General features: G+C 39.8%; 1 protein-coding gene across 4 annotated transcripts in view; it reads right to left on the reverse strand.

Moving 5' to 3' along the window:
- Positions 1-21,011, reverse strand: part of Mical-like (MICAL-like protein) — a 73,845-nt gene that overhangs the window by 23,661 nt on the left and 29,173 nt on the right. The window contains exon 1 of one of the 4 annotated variants that reach the window (XM_071789324.1): positions 7,679-7,818. The exons of 1 other annotated variant lie outside the window; for it this stretch is intronic. The gene's annotated coding sequence lies outside the window, so the exon portion shown is untranslated. Of the gene's footprint in view, positions 1-6,994; positions 7,517-7,678; positions 7,819-21,011 lie in introns of those variants that run through there. 2 more of the 4 variants (XM_071789321.1, XM_071789325.1) reach the window with 2 other exon arrangements.

The raw sequence follows: 21,011 nt of genomic DNA on the forward strand, positions 1-21,011 counted from the left end.
GAAAAAAAGGGAGCTTCGACAAACGCTCGTGTCGGACAGTTTTTGTATGAATTACGATGTAATCAGGTTCAGATCGAAGCTTTAAAGTTTCCGTCGTGGTCGTCCCGGTAACATCGAAGGATCTCGCCTTTCCTCCGCTGTTAGTCGTTAAGCTCCTCGATTGCAACAGTATCCCACCGTTGCGCACCGTGATTAATGGTCCAGCCGTGAGTGAAACGTAAGTGCGCAGAAATAAGTAAAAGTTACACGCGGCCTTGTTCACCGTTCGCCAACAGCCGTGAGGCTGTAAAAGCCGCATTACAGGTGAGACCCGCCTGAGACAGAGAGGGCGGATGTTCCGGGGAAGCGAGGGCCACAGCCCTGACGGGCGCATAAACGAACGAATTTGTCTCCGGCCTCCGCAACCGGTTACCTTCGTGATCTTTTCGAAAAGTAGTCTTAAAGACGTTTCGTCTCATCTGGTAGTGCGATAAAAGCTGATTGGTTAATGGATAACTATCGGCATCTTCCGCTGGCGACATCGTAACGCTTGATAGTCTTACCAGCGATTTTCTCGAGCCACTTAATCGTTAACGCCTGCGATAAGATCATTAAGGTGAAAACCGGACGGGCGCGCGTTATTTACGAGCCCATTCTAGGAAAATCAGGTGAGAATCGGCAGAAACAATTGGAGTGAAAGTAAAAAGTAAGATAAAAGGGAAAATGATTAAGCGCATGCAGGGTACCCCGCGTCGAGATCGACCACTCATGTGAAGCAAAGAGAACTCGACAATTCGGCGGAGCATCGCTTTCGCGCAATTTAACGCAACATACCGCGACCGGCGCGGCGCGATCCGTACTTTCGCGAAAAGCTAATATTTAAGGAGGTTGAAGCGATCCAGTTGAGTCAATTGACGGTTTAGAAAAAAGTTTTTTATTAGGTCATTAAAAAATCTGTATTAGGTATCATTTTATTCTCTATACGCTGCTATTGCATAAAACGTATAGTAAAAGTATCATATTATGCATCTTTATATTTTAATTAGCTAAAAACGAAACACTTTTTTGCCAATGCCAACTTGAAAACTTGTAGTATTGCTAATTATTTCAATATAAAAATGGCATGAATATATGTTTTGCCGTTGATAGAATAAAATAATGATTCTTACTGGTAGCTCCCTTGACAATTATATAAGCTATCGATTTTTTAATAACTTTCCGTCGATTATATTAAATACGATTGAAACTTGGCAACGTTTCACTTTTATGGGGTTGGTAGCAGTACTCGCCTCTGTGTTGAGCCACGTAACGGCAGTTGCTAAACGTAAACATGCCGGTGAATTTTCTGTCATTCTGGATAAGAGGTTAGGTGCCCGCGTTTTGGCTATACCCAAATCCTGTCGGTATGTGCACGTTTTTGGTTCTCTTCCGTGCTGTGTCTACTATTTTGTAGTAATGTCAACGATTTTAGGGTTCTCTTTTATGTTATGTTCACAATTTTTTGGTTTTCTTCCGTTAGATTCATGATTTTTTGGTTTTATTTCCAAAGAGAATCAAAAAATCGTGGGACATAGCACGGAAGAGAACCACAAAAATGTGCACATACCGACAGGATTCGGGTACAGCCAAAACGCGGGCGACGCTGCGTTGCCACATCTACCTACTCGCGAACTATCAACTGCTATTTCAGTCTAATTTCGATCGCTTTAACTTGTAATATATTTGTTATTAGATGGTGAATACGTGTTTTCTTGCGTTCTAAATGTTCGCATTAATTTACTGTACGCGTAGGCACGTTTTTTGAGCGTTTATATAGACTAGATATTAAAGAAAATTGGGATCAATCATCGCCGTCAACGCTTTCTCCATCTAACCCCATGTAAAACGACGCATTTTTGGAAATTAATATCTCAGCTTCTGGATGGTCAATAAATCTGAAATAATTCTCACACATGCGGTAGATCCTATACTATCATATATATTTTTTACAAACTAAAATCTAGAGTTGACCAAACTGCTTCAAACTCCTTAACGTATGATCACGCAGTGAGAAGAGAGTATCGAGCGTGTCCGCGGGTTGAGCCCGAAGGCACGGCTCTCGATATCAAAGAAGGGCTTCGCCGTAGAGCGAGCCTTTCGAAAGACATCGATTGCCCGCAGCTCGACAAAAGTGAAGGTGCATCTATGTGGCCCCGCGAGCGAAGCCACGTTATCCCGAGTAAGAGAGACAGAGGAGAGACCTCATGAAAGATTCATGCCGGCGAGGAAGACGGCCTACGGCGTCGCGAGACACCTGCGGTAACCACCACTACGACAAGTTTCACAGGAGATTAGGATGTCCCCGATATTTTTACAGTTAGTCGCGTTCTGGAATTGAGGAGCGGACACCGCGGTGGTCACTTCCGACCGATATACCTAGGACATCTTACGTGCCTCGCGTTTATATGTCTCGATCGACGACCGAGTGACACGGTTAAGGATAACTACGGAGACGTTTCGTATGAAATTGCGAGATTGACTTTCTCGCGTGAGGAAATCTTGCCCGGCGAACACAAGCGCCGGCTTCTTAATTCGCTCTACTTCACGGGTGTTCCCGTCCGTCATTACGTGAACTATCTGGAAGAGCAAATCGGCGTTCCTCGAGCATTTAACATTGCTGAGCGTTGTTCGCGAGTCGAACTGACGACGGCAGAAACGCAGGGCGAGAAACCTTGGAAAGCTTTCGTTTCAACAATCATTTGCCACACTGCATGGTCTCGCGACTCGGCGCGAAAGCGCGCGAAAGCACTCGTAATCCGCAGCCGCTGCTGACTATCGCGGCGAAAAAAGAAATGTCGACTGTACGATGCTGGACTGTTTACACAACTCTCTTCTCTAAATTATAAATCTCTTCTCCAGATTTTCTCAGGTGGCATCGAATTTTTCGTCTCTAGCCATTATCGAGAGGATGAAAGTCGGATCTTGGACAAGACGTTAAATATCTGTTTTCAAGATCCGACTTATGTACACGGTTAATTAGTTGAAAATCTGGCGCGCGTCAGAAACGCTTAACATATAGTTAACGCACGTGTGATAATGTTTACGCGTTAATGTTTCTACGTGCTCGCGATTAATTCCACGGACACGATTCTGCTCCTCGAGAAAAGCGCAAGGGGAGTTGCGGGCTATTAGGAGGAATAGCGCCGAGAGACTTTCCAACACATACCCTATTTGCCGTCATCTCCATGTCGTTAACGTCTACTTACGCCAAATTACGTGGTTAGAGAAACCGACATACAAATTCATTCAGTAAAACGCGCTAGAAAAAAATGACGTGCTCGCCGCGACAAGAATCTAACGTGTACAACGTATCTTTTTAAACATATCTGCACTTTACAAGTAAAGAATCGTATCTCCATTATTAAAGATTTAGAGAAAACAGGATTTAAAGTTTATTATTTCTATAATAAATTTCCAGTATGACTTTTCTAAACATTATATCTGAGGAACTAATAATAATGGACATAGATCCCCTTTTACTGTTATACAATTTAAATTGTATATTGGTATATTAGAAAAAGTATTAACTCTAATTTCGACAAAAACTCGAGATACAATTCTTTACCTCTAATTGTAAGGTACAGATTGTACAGATATAGGAGTTGATGAATATTTAGCGCGCTTAGGAACAATTATTCTTCCACAATCTCTATTGATTTGCAGGTCTTTAGCGTCGCGGATCCGGTATTACAAGGAACTTCTTTAATCCTTATAGAAATCCCTCGTTATCAACGACCTCACTGCGGATACGCAGATCCTCGAGTTGGTAATCGCACTCTCGCGCAGCGCTCGGCTCGTTGATAAACTCGCGTGTTCGTTTGCAACAATTAAGGATCGCACTTTAACGAGCGCAATCGTCCCAATCGCAAAAAGCGGCTAACGTTCCCGCTTGAAAATACAGTTGCACGAAGAGGAGAGTCCCCGTTCGTAGCGCAGCCGGTAGGGTGATCTGTGAAATTTATTACCGCGTCGCGGGACGGACTAAACGACAGCATCGATCATACGGATGCGTTTTAACGAGACGTATGCCTCATTATTATATGAGAGCGAGGCTCTTATTACATAATAAAAAGGATCTTTCTTCCCCATTTCCATCCTCGTATCCTGTTTTATTAGAATTCATGACGAGCGCAGTAGATCGGAACTGATCATCCGGCGTGAACCATCTCGTGAAAAACGGGAGGAAACCGTCGTCGCCGAGAGAGCCCGAGCTTTAACGGCCAAGATTGGCACGGATGAAGACCACGGTTAAAGCGCCTTCATAAAGCTTGAAACGCGCGATCGTTATGATTTAACGATATGGATACAAAGTATCGTGGACGTAACGAAACAGTGGCGCGCGCCGTAAATTCCGGAGCTTTACGGCGAGCGTACTTTCATGAAAGCGTATAAAGCGCGTCTATTTTTCTCGTGGAATCTAATAAGAAAAAAATCGATTCGAGGATCGTGCGAGAGGCTCGACCTTGATCCCGGTCGAACGAGGCAACACGTACACGGCACCATTGTTCGCCAATCGCCAAGATCACTTTTCCCTGTACCGTAAGAGAAAAGCGATCGTATATCTTCGCGCGGACTGAAGTCGGAACGTAAGGAGGCGAAAAGAGGAATCGTAGAACTCGCGGCATATAGCCGTTGCAACGCGCGTACTTGCCAAAAAGGGCGCAGAGGTCCCGAAGGGGCCCGAAATGATTGCGAGGGGCAATCGAGCACGTCGGTGGGAACGCCAGTTCCTTTTCCTTCCAGGAAGGTAATTTCAAGTTGGCGGGTAGGTGGTCACGCGATTGCGTCTTACACGTGGACGAGACGCGGACGGCGGAGCGAGCTCAAAGCGAACCGATCCTCCGCATCGGGCCGAGTTAAAGACTACCTGTCCGAAAGCTGCGGTGTTGTCGAGAGTCTTTGGCTCGGCCGAGGTCTTCCCTTCCCTTAAAAAAATCCGCCCATCGGCCCATCGACCCATCGTGCGATCGGAGGAGCTGGCCCCGTGACTGAGGGCAGGCCGAGGATATCGCCTCGTATCGTTCTTGCCCATAAAGAGGCTGTTTATCAACGACTACTTTTAGAAGCGGTGACTCACGCGGTTCACGCAGATACACAACGTCCCTACCGAACCTGTCCATCGTCACGCGTAAACCGCGGGGAGCCCTTGGCTCCGCCACGCACAAGCCTTTTATCTCTCATTTCCGCCGAACCGGGGTTTTTTCGTCGTCGTTTTGCTCGCACAAACGAGCCTTAGACGGGTTTTTAGCCGGCGTGACTCACCTTTTTCTACGCTTCGACGTGCGTGCAACGAGATTCGGCCGGTCACCGTGAAAGGACTCCCCGCTGGAGGAAGTACACTTAACTCGACACGTATCTTAACGGCGCTTCTCTAAACGTGCGGATGCATATTATTATTTATAGAAAAAAGCGTTTGTGACTATAAGAGAAGAAAAATTTGAGACACCGAGCGATCCAAAAATATCCATCGACGATCGAGAGAAAACTATTGTTTTGTCCGATTAAAAACTCTCTTGTTCAAATCGAGGAAAAGATTTATTTCGCACGCGAGCGACCAGATGGGTACCGTCTCGCTGGTTTATTTGTCGCAGGCGAGGACGGTGACCTCGTTTGCGCGACGTACGGGTAATCTTCTAGCTATATAGGGACGATACTCCGCGCGGCGTAGCGCACGTATGAATATGTATAGGATATTGTAATGGAACTGATACACACAGCTTGGCGCGGAATTGGCCGTGTCTCTCTCTCGCGCGATAAGATTTATCCCCCTAGAAAACCGATTGCGTCGCAACAGCCGCTAATGGATTTATCAGGAATGGAAATTCTGCCGCGGGAATACGAGAGTGTACAGTGTATCCCGGAGGGACGAGTCACTTAAGGAATCCATTACGAGGAATGGAGATTGCTGTACTGACGCGACGGACGCGGCGCGGCGGAGGTGACGCGCTAGCAAATAGGCGAGGTAAAAACGCGCGCGCGCGAGTAACTCGTAAACGAAAAGGAAAACGAGAATCGTGGCTGTAACGCGCCTGTAAGAAAAAAAACCGGTATATTTCGTGGTCTCAAACGCGCAAGGTCGCTGCGAGGAGCGGGTTGAGACGGACGCGTCCGAGCGCGTTACGAACACACGAAAGCCGAACAATATTCGGCGCGGTGCGCTCCTATCTTTATTCTTCTTTCCCTCGCGTGCACCTACACGCGGGCGTGCGCGCGCGCACATACGCGTGAACCGAGGGTACCGTGGGAACGGGCCCTGGCATAACAGGTAGGAAGACAGTCTCTCTTTCTCTCTTCCTCTTTTACCGTGGTTCACCACGCAGCAGCCCAGCGTGCATCCGTGCGTGTACCGACCTTCATTAAATTTTTATGGATATGTATTCTTATTAACAGTAAATACAAAGGATCAGCATGACCTAGGTGTCGTCGGGGAGTATACTACCCTAACAGCAAATGTGAAATGTATAATCTGAGAATGTTCAGAGAATATCGTAAAATATAAGATATATTATAAGAATGTTCTCAGTACATTAAGATATCCTTATATATATTCTATAGATATACAGGATATATTAATGCTGTTAGGATAGTATCACCCACTAATGCACTACTACTACTACTACTATTAACAGTAATCTCATCGTTTACATTCGAATACGCAGAATGCAAGATAAAGATATAAAAACGATCCTCTTTGTTTCCCTTTCGTACGCAAGAGCACGTCGAGAAATGCGTAAACACGGTTATGAGTTATGATAAAGCGTCAGGTTGTATACACAGTGACATAATCGCGAAACTTGCGTAAATAGAACGTTTCGCGTCAGCGCTCAGCGCGAGAATGCGCGTTACGAAATGAACAAAATCGAACATCGGGGTCGAGTGTTAAAAATTGAAGCTAGCGCGGACGCGCGCAGAGACCCTTCTTCCCCTTTACCGCCTTCCGCGAAGTTACGCATTCGAGAGGAGGTCCGTTACTCACCTTACGTCACTGCACGACCAACTACTCCGCTCCTTTCTTCCGGAGAGCTCCGCTCTCTCTCCCGTCGCGCGTTGTCCACGTCTACGAGCACCGCGCCGTTACGCCATTTAGACTCGCTCCGGGGTTCCTCCCACTAGTTGAATGCAAACCTGACAGTCGCGACCGCGAGCGCAGCTTGGCTCCAGCCCGACGTGGCTACGTGCGTGTCGTGCGTGCGTCGTACGTATGTACGTGCGTGCGCGCGCGCGCGCCCGCACGCGGATCACGACGCTCCGCAAACAGCGCGCACACAGAACGACGTTCCTAACCTCAACCTCAACCTCAACCTCGACGGCGCCCCGTGATGGTGATCGTGACGTGACAGGATTTGCGCTTGGTTTCCGCGCGGGGTTTATCACGCTCTCGGGTATAACGGCCTCCTCCTCGCGATGCGCGCGAGAGTAAAGCGACTCGACAGTACGTTAACGTTAACGCGCGCGTAATATCACGTTCACGGCGCGCGCGCGTTGCTGCGACTGAGACGCCGCGCGCGGCGTGCACAGTTTTAACGTGACCGGAGTCCGGAGTACCGGACGGCGATGGCCCTGTCCTCGTCGCGCGGCGCTCGCTTTCGCTCTCGCTCTCGCTCACGCCGCCGAGTGCCCTACCCGCGAGACTGCAGGCGCGTTTAGATTAGATACTTACATTCGCGAGACTCGTTTCTCGATGCGTGACCGGTAGCTCTATCAGCGTTATCGAGTGTATACAGACGTCGGATAGGGTAATTTGAACGCTGCTAGCCGAATATACATTCCACGTTTTTCATCCATGATTAATCTTCCTCGTTCGATCGTCCAAATCTTAACTCTTTCCGAGTACCTATTAGTAACAAATTCGAGGAAATGTTTTGTTATCGGTAGAAATCAGAAACCGCGCATCCGCATGATAGCCCGCGTGATAATGAGCAGTCCATGATCTCCGATGCCTGCTCATATTTCGCGCGTTATCTCGTTAAATTACGCGATATATTTGTTGCTCATCATCTCTCAGACAGATATGACGCAACGCTCCTCAGAGAACATTATGACGTCTTTAAGACTTATAAACGTTTTATTTTGGACATATTGTAAAATAAAAATTAATAATAGGGTAACTCGGGGGAATATGCCAGTGTGGGGAATATGCCACTCAACAAAGCTACGGCTAAAAACGCTCTTGTAAATACCATGAAATTGTTCATAGTTCTATCTCTGATGTTTTGCATAAGTTTTGTTTGTTTCCTGGCAGTATTATAGTTTTTATTTTAATAATATATTATTGAAATTCAAAGAAAGTAATAAAAACACATTTTTTACACGTTTTGAAACACATGTTTTAAACAATAATGCCTCGAATATATACAAGAAAGACTAAAAAGAAAAAAAAGTAGTTGAAAAAAGTGTAGCTGACAGTTATAAAATTTAAAGTTATAAAATTTACAAGTTTTAAGATTTCAAGGTTTATAAGGTTTTAAAATTTGTAAGAGGTTTAAGGTTTTAAAGTTTTTAAGATTTATTTTTCATTTTAATTTTAATTGTTGCAATCCAATATTACAATAATTTTAATATTACAATTTAATTTTAAAATATTATTTTTTATGTTAAAAACTATTTGTACTGAATTATTTTAAAGATTATTTGAACTGTTTTTATGATTAAAGTAACTTTTAAAGTTAAATTACTACATATTTGTATGTAGTATATTATTTTATACTATGTGGCATTGTGGCATATTACCCATATGGTTGGGTAATATGCCATTTTGCAACACTTTTGTATTTATTTCTTTTTAATAGTAAGCAATCAAAATATTTTATTAAAATCATGTATAAATGACAGATAAAAGAAGAAAAAAAGGAGGCCAGTATGCAAAGATACTTCAAAAAGAAACAAAACTAGAAAAAAAATCAAATTTTTGTTAATTGTGGCATATTCCCCCGAGTTACCCTACGGAAATGCATTAACAAGAAGGAAAATACGAAAAAGAGCTAGTGTTGCTTGTAGTAATTAATATGCTATCCTGCTATCAATTCAAAAGTATGTCACCTTATTATAAGAGTGGACTCCACGATATAACTGACACAAATTGTGCTGTACCGTGATTTATTTATCATATTCTTATACCACCTTTCATCATATTTTACGCGAAACGGATCCTATCAAAACTCATCTATCGGTCGAATAATGCAACATTTGTATATATAAGTCTTAAAGATGTTATGAGTAAGACGTCTTTAAGAGACATCAAAGATAAGACGTCTTAAGGTATCTTGAATAAGATATCTTAAAGACGTCAGAAATAAGACGGTCTTCAGACATGCATGTTGTCTGGGATCCGCTTCTAGCTCCGTGATGTCACGAATTCTTTCCTGACTTGAAATTCTAACGGCGGAACATAGATCTCTTTTACAATTTGCATAAATTGCCAAAAAGATGAGATGCCTTTGTGCCCGCATGAACCCTGACGAAAACTCGTTACGCCGGCAGCGTCGGCCAGGTGTTACCAACACATAGTACAATATATACCAATATACCTTTGAATCGACAAAAGATAGAGAACAGTCCTTTGCAGGGGTACTTTTCGAGGGAGCGCGTAAAGAAGAAAAACGTTTCGGACGAGGCTTCGATTAAATATCACTTTCGCCATCGTCGATTACGTTTGCGCTAAACATGCAGAGTATAACGAACATCTAATCTGATCTTGCGATCTTAGCCGTCCGATCGATCTCACTTCGCGCGATTGTGACTCGTTGTCGCGGTATGCTATATCGTGCGTGGGTTGAAGTCAGTCGTTGTAAATCGCTTACGCGACACGCGACAGGCATAAAATCCCGCGAGCTATTGGAAATTGGAACGCGCGTACCGGTCAATTGTTGATCCTTCGCGTTTCGTCACTCGAGACAATCGATGATCGGCTGACACGTTTGTCGGCCGTTTAACACATAATGCAGTGCATCGGCTGCGAAATATCACTGCCGTAATAACACTCGATCTCGCGCGGTTGCAATTTGTCGACCGCTCGGTATCCTTCGGAATCGCGCGCGTGTCGTACGTACGTATGTCCTTATTCTTCGCACGCGTGTAAGGCGCGTTATGGTCTTTGACTTACTCTTAATACTCTTCAAGAGCATCGACAAGCGCACTTGAAAATTATGCGTCAATCGTGGTTCGAAATTTTTATAACTCGTTATTCGTATAAAATTTCTCAGTAGCGTAGCCTGGGGATAAATCCCCCCCTCCCCTCCGAAATTTTAGAACCAAATATGAGAATAAAAGATTGATAGCGAAGAGTGCGACACCTCACTGTAAGGATAATTGATAAGATGGCATGTCTGTCGCACCGATTACACGAAGTATACGCAATCTTTTTAAAATGCTCAGACTTCTATTATAGTCCTTTCAGTAAAATGACGTCACTTTTGGTTTGATTCAGATGTACAAAGATATCTAAATTATTTTACGCTGTATTTTACTATCTTTTCACTGTAAAGTGTAAAAATAAAACGTAGCTTTATTCATACATACAACATCAGTGTCCTAAATAATGTACAGCCATCTAAATACAAAGGCATACATTAAATAGGGATTTCTTGCCTACTATTATCTTTGAAAGTCATTCTAAGTGTCTTTTAACTGATTTAAGTACAACAAAATTCGAGAAAAAAATTCTTTTTTTTTCAAGCTTATTTCGGAAGTTCACTAGTTACTACCTTTATACATACATATAATACGCGCCAATGTTACAGTGTTAAATCTTTTCAAAAATATCTCCTCCGAAATCAAATCTTAGCTACGTCCCTGCCCAATAGGGTAAATGGGCCATATTTGTCGAGTTCGCGTTTGTCGTTTAAAATTCGTGCCAATTCGCCAGCGCGAGCGGCGCAATTTTTTTGACGAAGTCAAAAAGCGCGAATTAAGTATCGCGAATTTGCGCATAGTCTAGCTTGAGAAATCGTTCGAATCGCTAAAACAAACGACCTTCCACCCGGGCGCGATCGATAAAAGCTGCTCTACGCCGCTCTAATTCTCGCTACCGGAGTGCTCTTCCGAGGCCCCCACGGCGATTCCCCGTTTTCTCGCCGTCCTCGTTAAGGAAGCGGACAACCTTTGATGCCCGGATCGGGCACTCGATCCCGCCGCGATTTCTTTTACAGGCTAGCTTTCGTTTCCTGCAATCTTGAAGTACGTGACGCACGGTGACCCCGTCGATCGCGTTTCACCACGAAACGCGGCTCGTGTCGCACACTCGTACGGCTCGTACGCGGGAACCGCCACGTGACCGTGATCGGTAAAGCCATATTGGCCGAGGTGTTGGAGCTTGAATCGAGCGAGCATTCGCCCGACGCGACGTGAAATCAAAACGAGGTTAATTAGCCCCTCCGGACAGGATAACAAGGTTAACGCAAAAACGTCTCTACGCGGAAATTCACCGTGATTTATCGTCCTGCGAATATCGTCTTTCGACGATAGGCCGCGCATATAAGCGTTGTATGCCGCACGCGACGGAAGGAAAGTGGGCGCGATCGAGAGCGGGGCGGGGCATGACGCGAGGCGATTTTTAAAACCGTCACGGCTCGCGGAGAACAAACAAAAAAAAGTAAATAAAAGAAGAGAAAACGACGCATGTTAAGCGAGAGGGACGAGGGAGTCCCGTTTTCCCGGGAAAACGGGGAGCTCCCAACGCGCCCCAGATTCCGACGTGTGCGCGGCTCGATGCCCGCGCGAGAAAGCGGCCCATTGTCGCGCGTGGGAGCCCTCGGACTTGGAACGTTTACGCGCCCGTAATTCGTCGCAATTGCTTGGATATTCCGTCCGTAATTTCACCCATTTGTCGACGCTTATTAGGTCCACGACCACTTAACCCCACCGCCGGCAACTCCGACGTTAATTAACGTTTGTCCCTGGGGCGGCTCGCGCCCAGTCGTTGACGGATGCGTTCGCCCGGTTCGCCGTAATTGCGCTCCTTTTGGAAATGTGACTGGCATCACTTTTCGATAAATTAACGGGAGAGAAAACAAGAACGAATCCGCTAATTCGATCGCTCGCTATCGGAGTCTTTCGATTCTCTACTATCGGCGTAAATCGATTACACGTATTCGTGCGCGCTCGGACGTTCTAATTCCTACTTTCCGTAGCTATCTCGATCTAATAACTTTATATTCATTCTCGACTCGGCATGCAGTTCTGATATCGTATCGATTCGGCATCAAGATGTAGATAAAATTTAAAGGGTTAAGTACGTTTGATGACAGGCCTAAAACTAAGTCGAAATTAATTTTTATTGTGGAATTTTTATTGTGGTAAAATTATATTTAAAAAAAAAATAAAAATACATGTCTCGTGAAATAGTCTTTTGAGTATATCTCCTGAAAGGTTCAATAAAAAATATCGAAAATTGAGGTAGCTATTTTCTCGAACGGTTTGTAAAGTATCAGAGATACCTCCGCCTCCTCTCATGTGAAACTAAAAACAAACATTTTCCGTTAAACTAGAAACTAGATGAAGAAATCTAGTGCTTGTCGATTTTGAAAATATTTATTTTTCGAAAAATGGCAGCGATTCGTAGTGAAAAATGCGATTTTTTACTACGAAAATCAGAGTCTTCTTTTATTTATTAAAAAAACTAAATCCAAAATAAAAAAATCCTATAACAAGCACTATTAGATTATTGTATTAAAAGTAGCTGTAAAAAATGTCATGCAAATCGGTTCATTAGTCTCCGAGATATTTCTAATACCGATTTTTCAAACACTGTTTCGAGAAAATAGCTGCCGGGACCTCAATTTTTGATATTTTTTATTAAAATTTACGGGAGATATTTTCAAAAGACTATTTTACAAGACACATATTGTCATTTTTTAATAAAACATAATTTTTCCTACAATAAAAATTCGTTAATTTTGACCTAATTTTAAAGCTTTTCAAACGCATGTAACCCCTTCAAGCATTTCGGATTCGTATCATGGGCGCTGTTAGCGCGGGGGACGAGGAGAACGCGTTTTCCCAATATATATGCAAATATACGATAATTTCGAGTAAATTAAAGTGATGTTTACATATGTAACTTCAAAACACCTTAATAAGTTAAACTTTAAACTATATTGCCTTTATTTATTATTTATGTATTTATTTATACTTATGCTTCTTTTTTAATTTGCAAATTCTCTCCAACAATTTTTAGCTAACGGCGCGGCGCGAGTGTCTAGAGCGACTCGAACGAGAAAGAGACGACGCGCTCTTGATAAATCGTAAAAGTTTGCTTCTCCCCATATTATATCGGCCTAGAGAAAATTAAATGGACCAACTTGATCGTGCTCTGGTAAGATTGGAAAGTGCATAAATACATCGAGGACATTAAACAGGAATCGACGATAAGAGTAATTAATCAGAAAGATAACAAGTTTCCAGTGGTTTCATTAATATTCGATCGTTGTCAACCGAGACGATTTCTTTAATTATTATCACGTATATATAGGGTGCCACAGAACAATCTATTTTCTTTCAATTACGCATTTTCTAAGCGTAGCCTTGTCGATCGAAGGATTGATAATAATTACAATTAATGATAATAATAATGACAATTTGAAAGGTAATGATCAAATATTTCCTTATCTCTTAATATCAGAATATGGCGAAAAAACAGCGAATAAAAACGAATAGTCGTAACAAAAACGAACAAAAACCGACGTCGTTAAATTTGCAAACACGCCACAGTAATTCGTTAACACAACACATACAAAGGTGCGCGCATACGAAAAAAGATCATATATTCCTGTACATGTCTATACTTCTGTACATTCCTATATTGTCTGCACATGTCAGAAGACACGTGCTAGATGAACGAAACGTGATTACAAAACTAATTCGTCTGGAGTAATTTGCCGATAGAATTCAAAAGTACTGTTTCTTCATTAACGACTAAGTTTCCCTTTAGAATGCTACGGTAATCTGATATAACAGACTGTTTCTCTTTTATAATATTATGATAACAAACACTTCCCTCAAACAATATTATATAAGGGGATCCTGGAGTGACGGCCGAACTCCCACGGGGTCGATAATTTTGACCGTTTTCTATGTTCCGGCCTATATCTGTCCTTGTCTAACGAGATATTTGCAATATATCTGCCCTTGTCAGATTGCAACGCCATGTACACTGCGTGTGTGTACATGCATAAAATCAGTTGGATGAAAAATCTTTCTTATTAGGCTTTCAATCTTAATTTCAATGGTGCTACGCTGTTCTTTGATTTAGTCCGAGGTGCGGGACATTTTCGATTTGTACACGTAAGCTATATAATTTGTATATAAGCGAACATTTCCTTGAAGTGACAGGTCTAGGTACAGAAGGTGCAACACCAACTATTAGTATTAAATATATTTTTCTTAAATTTTTAGTCTTAAATTTACTATCCCGCACATTATTTCTGTACGTACTTTAAACGTGTAAATGGGTTTTCCATTCTGTAAAGCCAATTCGAAGAAAATTGGTCCAACTGAAATGTCGGTAATTGCCGTGACTCCAGGATACCCTAAGCCCTAAGGTCGAGGGATAATAATTTAGGGAAAGCTTCTGATTTTTTGCTAAATACGTAAATAGGTACTTCGGAAATAACGCAAATTTCCCCCAAAAATGTTTTAAACAAAAGTATCGAAAGAAATATAAAACGGTGACCTTTATGTGTAAGGGCCAAAGCACATATGACAGTCGTAGTCGTGGACGTAAGTAACGCACAAGCTTTGGCGTATCCTGATCTGTCAGGTCGGGGACTACGACCGTCGTATATCGCTACGCCATGTTATGTGCTTTGACCCTAAATGTACATGACGTAAGTCGTAAACTATAGATTTTTCAGTACTGACAGTGAATATAGGAACGCAACGTATGTCATTTCAACCACTTTGTGATACAAAATATTCATAGAGGAAAGTTCCCTATTATGAGATAGGCTCCTAATATGCGATAGCGAGGTTTCTGCTAAACTAATAGGCCCTGTCTGTTGATTCCACCATGAACTTATTGCCCTTGGGGTAAAACCTATTTAGTGGAAAATTCATTGTTTGATTGTACGTGTAGTCGTTGCAGAGAAAGAAATTCTGAAATTGGATGTTGTCAAGTGCCATGGATATGAGTCTTTAAACCTTGTTTATTATATAATTAATAAATATTTGGCAATAAGTTCTGCATGCAGTGATAGAGTAAGGTCGTATTACTAGGAAAATACGGGATATGTTGAGTTGCCCAATTGTAGAGATTAGATTTGGTGATCGTGAAACCGCAAGGCGTGGTGCTCGTAACATGAGATACTCAGGGTACTCCTGGGTTGCTGGAGTATAAAAGTTATTGTATAGTAATAAAAGAAGAGAAAATACTATATTAACGTTAAGGGAAGGTTTATACGAATTTATAAGACTGTGCTGACCTTGATTTGAGAGGGAAGGATGGAGGGGGAAGATTAGGTACAATATTGAGTATAAGTGGGTTTACGATTGTTGCAAATATGCTTCTGCATCACATGTGTATTTGAGAAACATTAAGTAAAGGTTTTTAATAGTAATACTGATGTATTTTGCATTTTATTAGCGATTTCCCGGGGTCTCTCATATTAGGAGCACACTTTTGCGATTTTGCCGAAAGCTCATTTTTCACATTTTTCTAATTTTCAGCAAAATTAATATTTAAATTAAATTTTACATTTCAGCATCTTAAAGCTTATTAAATTCCCTTCAAAATGACCTACTATATTTTTCAATTCTGCCCATAGACTTCCGGCAATCACACAAAATAGATATGGTATCTCATAATCGAGTACTTTCCTCTATATATATATATATATATATATATATATATATATATATATATATATATTCAACAACTACATTGAATAAAATTATAATAATAAAGAAGCATTAATTTTAAATTAAAAAAACGGAGAAATTAAAAAATATGATATAGGGTAGACTGGGTCGAAGTCGTCACTATTTTTTCGGTGCCAATTTTTAACAACAAAACAAATAATTTTAGTAAAATGTGATATACCGTTGTAAAGAGTGAACCCTTGGCTACAAAATTTATAAGGACATTTTTGGTCTATGTCGCTTTGTTCAACTGGTATAGAGTGAAAACGACAAAGGTGCAAAAATTGAAATGTCAAAATCGTTACTCCATTCGGCGGAATCGTTACTCCATTCTCGGACTGAATTTTAAATGAAAGTTCATAATTCCAATCATGAAAAATAATAGAATACATTTTATTAATTATTTTTTAATAGAAAATGGAAACATTAATTAAAAACACGATGACGGAAAATAATTACGAGAAAAGCGCACACACTTATATGCCCTACGCTCGCACGAAATGCATTGTTTCTCGTCAGCTCTATTCTATCATCTCTGAGCACACGCAGCACATATTATCCAAGTACTCGCCGGAATCCGACCACTGCTACTTCTTTGACTTTGATTTTCTCCCGAAGCATCCATGATATGACTTTGGCTTGGTGATGACTTCGCCCCGGACACAGATTTTATGTTTGATCACTTATGAAATATTAGAAATCAACGAAAATAAAAAAAGTTTTACTAGATTCATATTCAGCATGCATTACTCTTCAGAATCACATCTCGAGATTCGGAAAAAAAATATTTTAAATATTTAAAATTTTCAACGCGCAAAAAATTTTACTTTTACCCTCCGAAAACACGTTTGCCTTAAAAATATATGTCACTTATGAGATATTTGCTTTAAAAGTTACAGAAATTGTATATATATAGATATACTTCCCATGTAAATATCATAATATGTATCTCTGCTCATGTACGGTAAAAATGAATGAAATTTTTATGGTACACGGAGAAAATTTTATATTAAATTTTACTATGCTGCCGCACCAACTGCGGACCATTAAGACGCCCAAGTTTAAATGCTATAGTCTTATAGTAAAATTCTCGGTAAAATTACTATGTCCATATAGCATTTAATGCTACGATCATAGCATTTAATGCTATAATAATGCTATGATCGTATCACTAAATGCTATGGACATAGTAATGTTACTATAAGACTATAGCATTTAAACTTGGGCGTCTTGATGGTCCGCAGTTGGTGCGGCAGCATAGTAAAATTTAACATAAAATTTTCTCCGTGTAGACTTCTATGACATCAAGAATTGCAATTACGGTTTTTTAAGATTTTCCAGTTATATTTTTTTTCAATTTTTTAATGATTTATTTAAACAATATCAAGTACAAAAATGGGACAAAATTGCGATTTTTACACTTTTTCTGTACCAATGATACCATGTTGTTTATGAATAATTTCTGAGATTAGCTCTACACTTTAATCAAGAAAACAAAATTAAACTACATATAGCTATCTGACATACATCTTTAATGAAAACACAACATGGCATATAATCTTACTAAACTCCGTTGATTTCATGGTCACCATAAGTAGTGTTTACAATATTAATGGCGAGTTCACACAACATACAGATTTCGAGATAATTGTAGTGACGACTCCGAGTGTATGAAGTTAGCCCCCCTTTTTTTGAAATTCATATTTTTGAAAGTTGTTCCAGGTTGTTTTGACTTTGTACTACATTGTTCCAAAACGATATTACTTAATTCTCAACAGTTTTTTAATAAAATAAAAAAAACAATTTTTTTGGCTGGCCTCCCTTTTTTCGAAAATCGAAATTTTTTTATCGCTACAGATTGTTCTAGTTGTTCCAAACATTGTTCCAAAGTATTAGTTCGATTGGTTAAAAATTTTCAGAGATATTGAAAAAAGAACAATTTTAAAAATAACAGTTTTTGGCCATTTATTCGTAAACAAAATGACTTACAAAACTGTCGATCTAGAACATATTTCTAACCGCGTAGAACAACTCAGAACAAAATTTTTAAGACTAGAACAAGAACCTAAAGGGTACTTTACTCTTCATCGAAAATATTATTTTTCAATTTTTTTCGTTAAAAATCTTGTTCCAGGCTTCCCGCTTTAAAACTATCGTGTTCTCCACTGGAACAACTCAGAACAAAATTTTTAAGACTAGAACAAAAACCTAAAGGGTACTTTACTCTTCATCGAAAATATTATTTTTCAATTTTTTAAAAATCTTGTTTCAGGCTTCCCGCTTTAAAACTATCGTGTTCTCCACTGGAACAACTCAGAACAAAATTTTTAAAACTAGAACAAGAACCTAAAGGGTACTTTACTCTTCATCGAAAATATTATTTTTCAATTTTTTTCGTTAAAAATCTTGTTCCATGCTTCCCGCTTTAAAACTATCGTGTTCTCCACTGGAACAACTCAGAACAAAATTTTTAAGACTAGAACAAGAACCTAAAGGGTACTTTACTCTTCATCGGAAATATTATTTTTCAATTTTCTTCGTTAAAAATCTTGTTCCAGGCTTCCCGCTTTAAAACTATCGTGTTCTCCACTGGAACAACTCAGAACAAAATTTTTAAAACTAGAACAAGAACCTAAAGGGTACTTTACTCTTCATCGAAAATATTATTTTTCAATTTTTTTCGTTAAAAATCTTGTTCCAGGCTTCCCGCTTTAAAACTATCGTGTTCTCCACTGGAACAACTCAGAACAAAATTTTTAAGACCAGAACAAGAACCTAAAGGGTACTTTACTCTTCATCGGAAATCTTATTTTTCAATTTTCTTCGTTAAAAATTTTGTTCCAGGCTTCCCGCTTTAAAACTATCGTGTTCTCCACTGGAACAACTCAGAACAAAATTTTTAAGACTAGAACAAGAACCTAAAGGGTACTTTACTCTTCATCGAAAATATTATTTTTCAATTTTCTTCATTAAAAATCTTGTTCCAGGCTTCCCGCTTTAAAACTATCGTGTTCTCCACTGGAACAACTCAGAACAAAATTTCTAAGACCAGAACAAGAACCTAAAGGGTACTTTAATCTTTATCGGAAATATTATTTTCGGTAATTATGCATAAAAAGACCGCACTCGCCAATGACTTGACCTTGACATATGTTGTCAAGGTCACCCTCCTGAGTGACCTTCAGAAAGTTTTAGCCGGCGGTCGTTATTCGTTTATTAACAAAAAAAATTTAGAAAATATAGCAGCTATTTTGAGTATTGGAAGGCATAAATAACTAATATATATGTCGAAATAGTTTACGCATACACTTGATGCGCGAAACGAGATGCCACATGGGTTAGATGACGCGCTTTAAAAGTATTCAACTGTTTAAAGCGCGTCACTAATCTACATGGGTTAGATGACGCGCTTTAAAAGTATTCAACTGTTTAAAGCGCGTCATCTAACCCATCTATGTTAGTGACGCGCGCGCTTTAAACGGTTGAATACTTTTAAAGCGTGTCACTAACTTGTTCTAGTGGAGAACACAATAGTTTTAAAGCGGGAAGCCTGGAACAAAATTTTTAACGAAGAAAATCGAAAAATAATATTTCCGATGAAGAGTAAAGTACCCTTTAGGTTCTTGTTCTGGTCTTAGAAATTTTGTTCTGAGTTGTTCCAGTGGAGAACACGATAGTTTTAAAGCGGGAAGCCTGGAACAAGATTTTTAACGAAGAAAATTGAAAAATAATATTTTCGATGAAGAGTAAAGTACAGGTTCTTGTTCTAGTCTTAAAAATTTTGTTCTGAGTTGTTCCAGTGGAGAACACGATAGTTTTAAAGCGGGAAGCCTGGAACAAGATTTTTAACGAAGAAAATTGAAAAATAATATTTCCGATGAAGAGTAAAGTACCCTTTAGGTTCTTGTTCTGGTCTTAGAAATTTTGTTCTGAGTTGTTCCAGTGGAGAACACGATAGTTTTAAAGCGGGAAGACTGGAACAAGATTTTGAACAAAAAAAATTGAAAAATAATATTTCCGATGAAGAGTAAAGTACCCTTTAGGTTCTTGTTCTAGTCTTAAAAATTTTGTTCTGAGTTGCTCTACGCGGTTAGAAATATGTTCTAGATCGACAGTTTTGTAAGTCATTTTGTTTACGAATAAATGGCCAAAAACTGTTATTTTTAAAATTTTTCTTTTTTCAATATCTCTTAAAATTTTTAACCAATCGAACTAATACTTTGGAACAATGTTTGGAACAACTAGAACAATCTGTAGCAATAAAAAAATTTCGATTTTGGAAAAAAGGGGGGCCAGCCAAAAAAATTGTTTTTTTTTTATTTTATTAAAAAACTGTTGAGAATTAAGGAATATCGTTTTGGAACAATGTTGTACAAAGTCAGAACAACCTGGAACAACTTTCAAAAATATGAATTTCAAAAAAGGGGGGCTAACTTCATACACTCGACGACTCCTCTAATGTAAAATAAGAAATATCTGATATATAAGATAGGAAATATCTCGTCACAAATATTTATTTTTGGATTACTTTACCCTAATATTTTTATACGCAGAATGACGAGAGGAATGATTAGCATTAAAAAAAATTACATAATTCCATTAGAAAAATTTAATTGACTTTGATATAACCTTTGCAGAGACACCCAAGGTCAAATAAAGGTTACTGTTTTATATTTCTTTCAAAACCAAGCAACTTTTGTTTAAAACATGTTTTGGAATGTGCTATTTCCGAAGTATTTTATTCCATCATTAAAAATGAGACACCATGTATGAGCGCTACAGTTAATGTTTTCAGCAGTTATTTGCATGGAAAAAATCATCTTCTGGTATCTTAAATAAAAATCCAAAAAATGAAAAAAATGAGTGTGTGACACTTAAAAGAGATTACTCTAAGATTGATACAAGTTGACAATGACAATTATCTGATCCAAAGATCTTAATCCCTTTTTTGAAAAATTTCAAATCCTGTTTCTGATGCATTTTCGAAACTACGAAACTTGATATTTTAAAATTTTACTGATCAATCTACGTGAACATGTCTATTTATTTCTCTTTCTTTACTTAAATTCTTTAGAATTGAATAAATCGCCTATAACAGTAATAACTAATTATAAACCAATAAATTTTGGGGAAAGCAAGAG

Source organism: Temnothorax longispinosus, chromosome 9 (assembly GCF_030848805.1).
Source record: "Temnothorax longispinosus isolate EJ_2023e chromosome 9, Tlon_JGU_v1, whole genome shotgun sequence".
NCBI classification, from domain to species: Eukaryota; Metazoa; Arthropoda; class Insecta; order Hymenoptera; family Formicidae; genus Temnothorax; species Temnothorax longispinosus.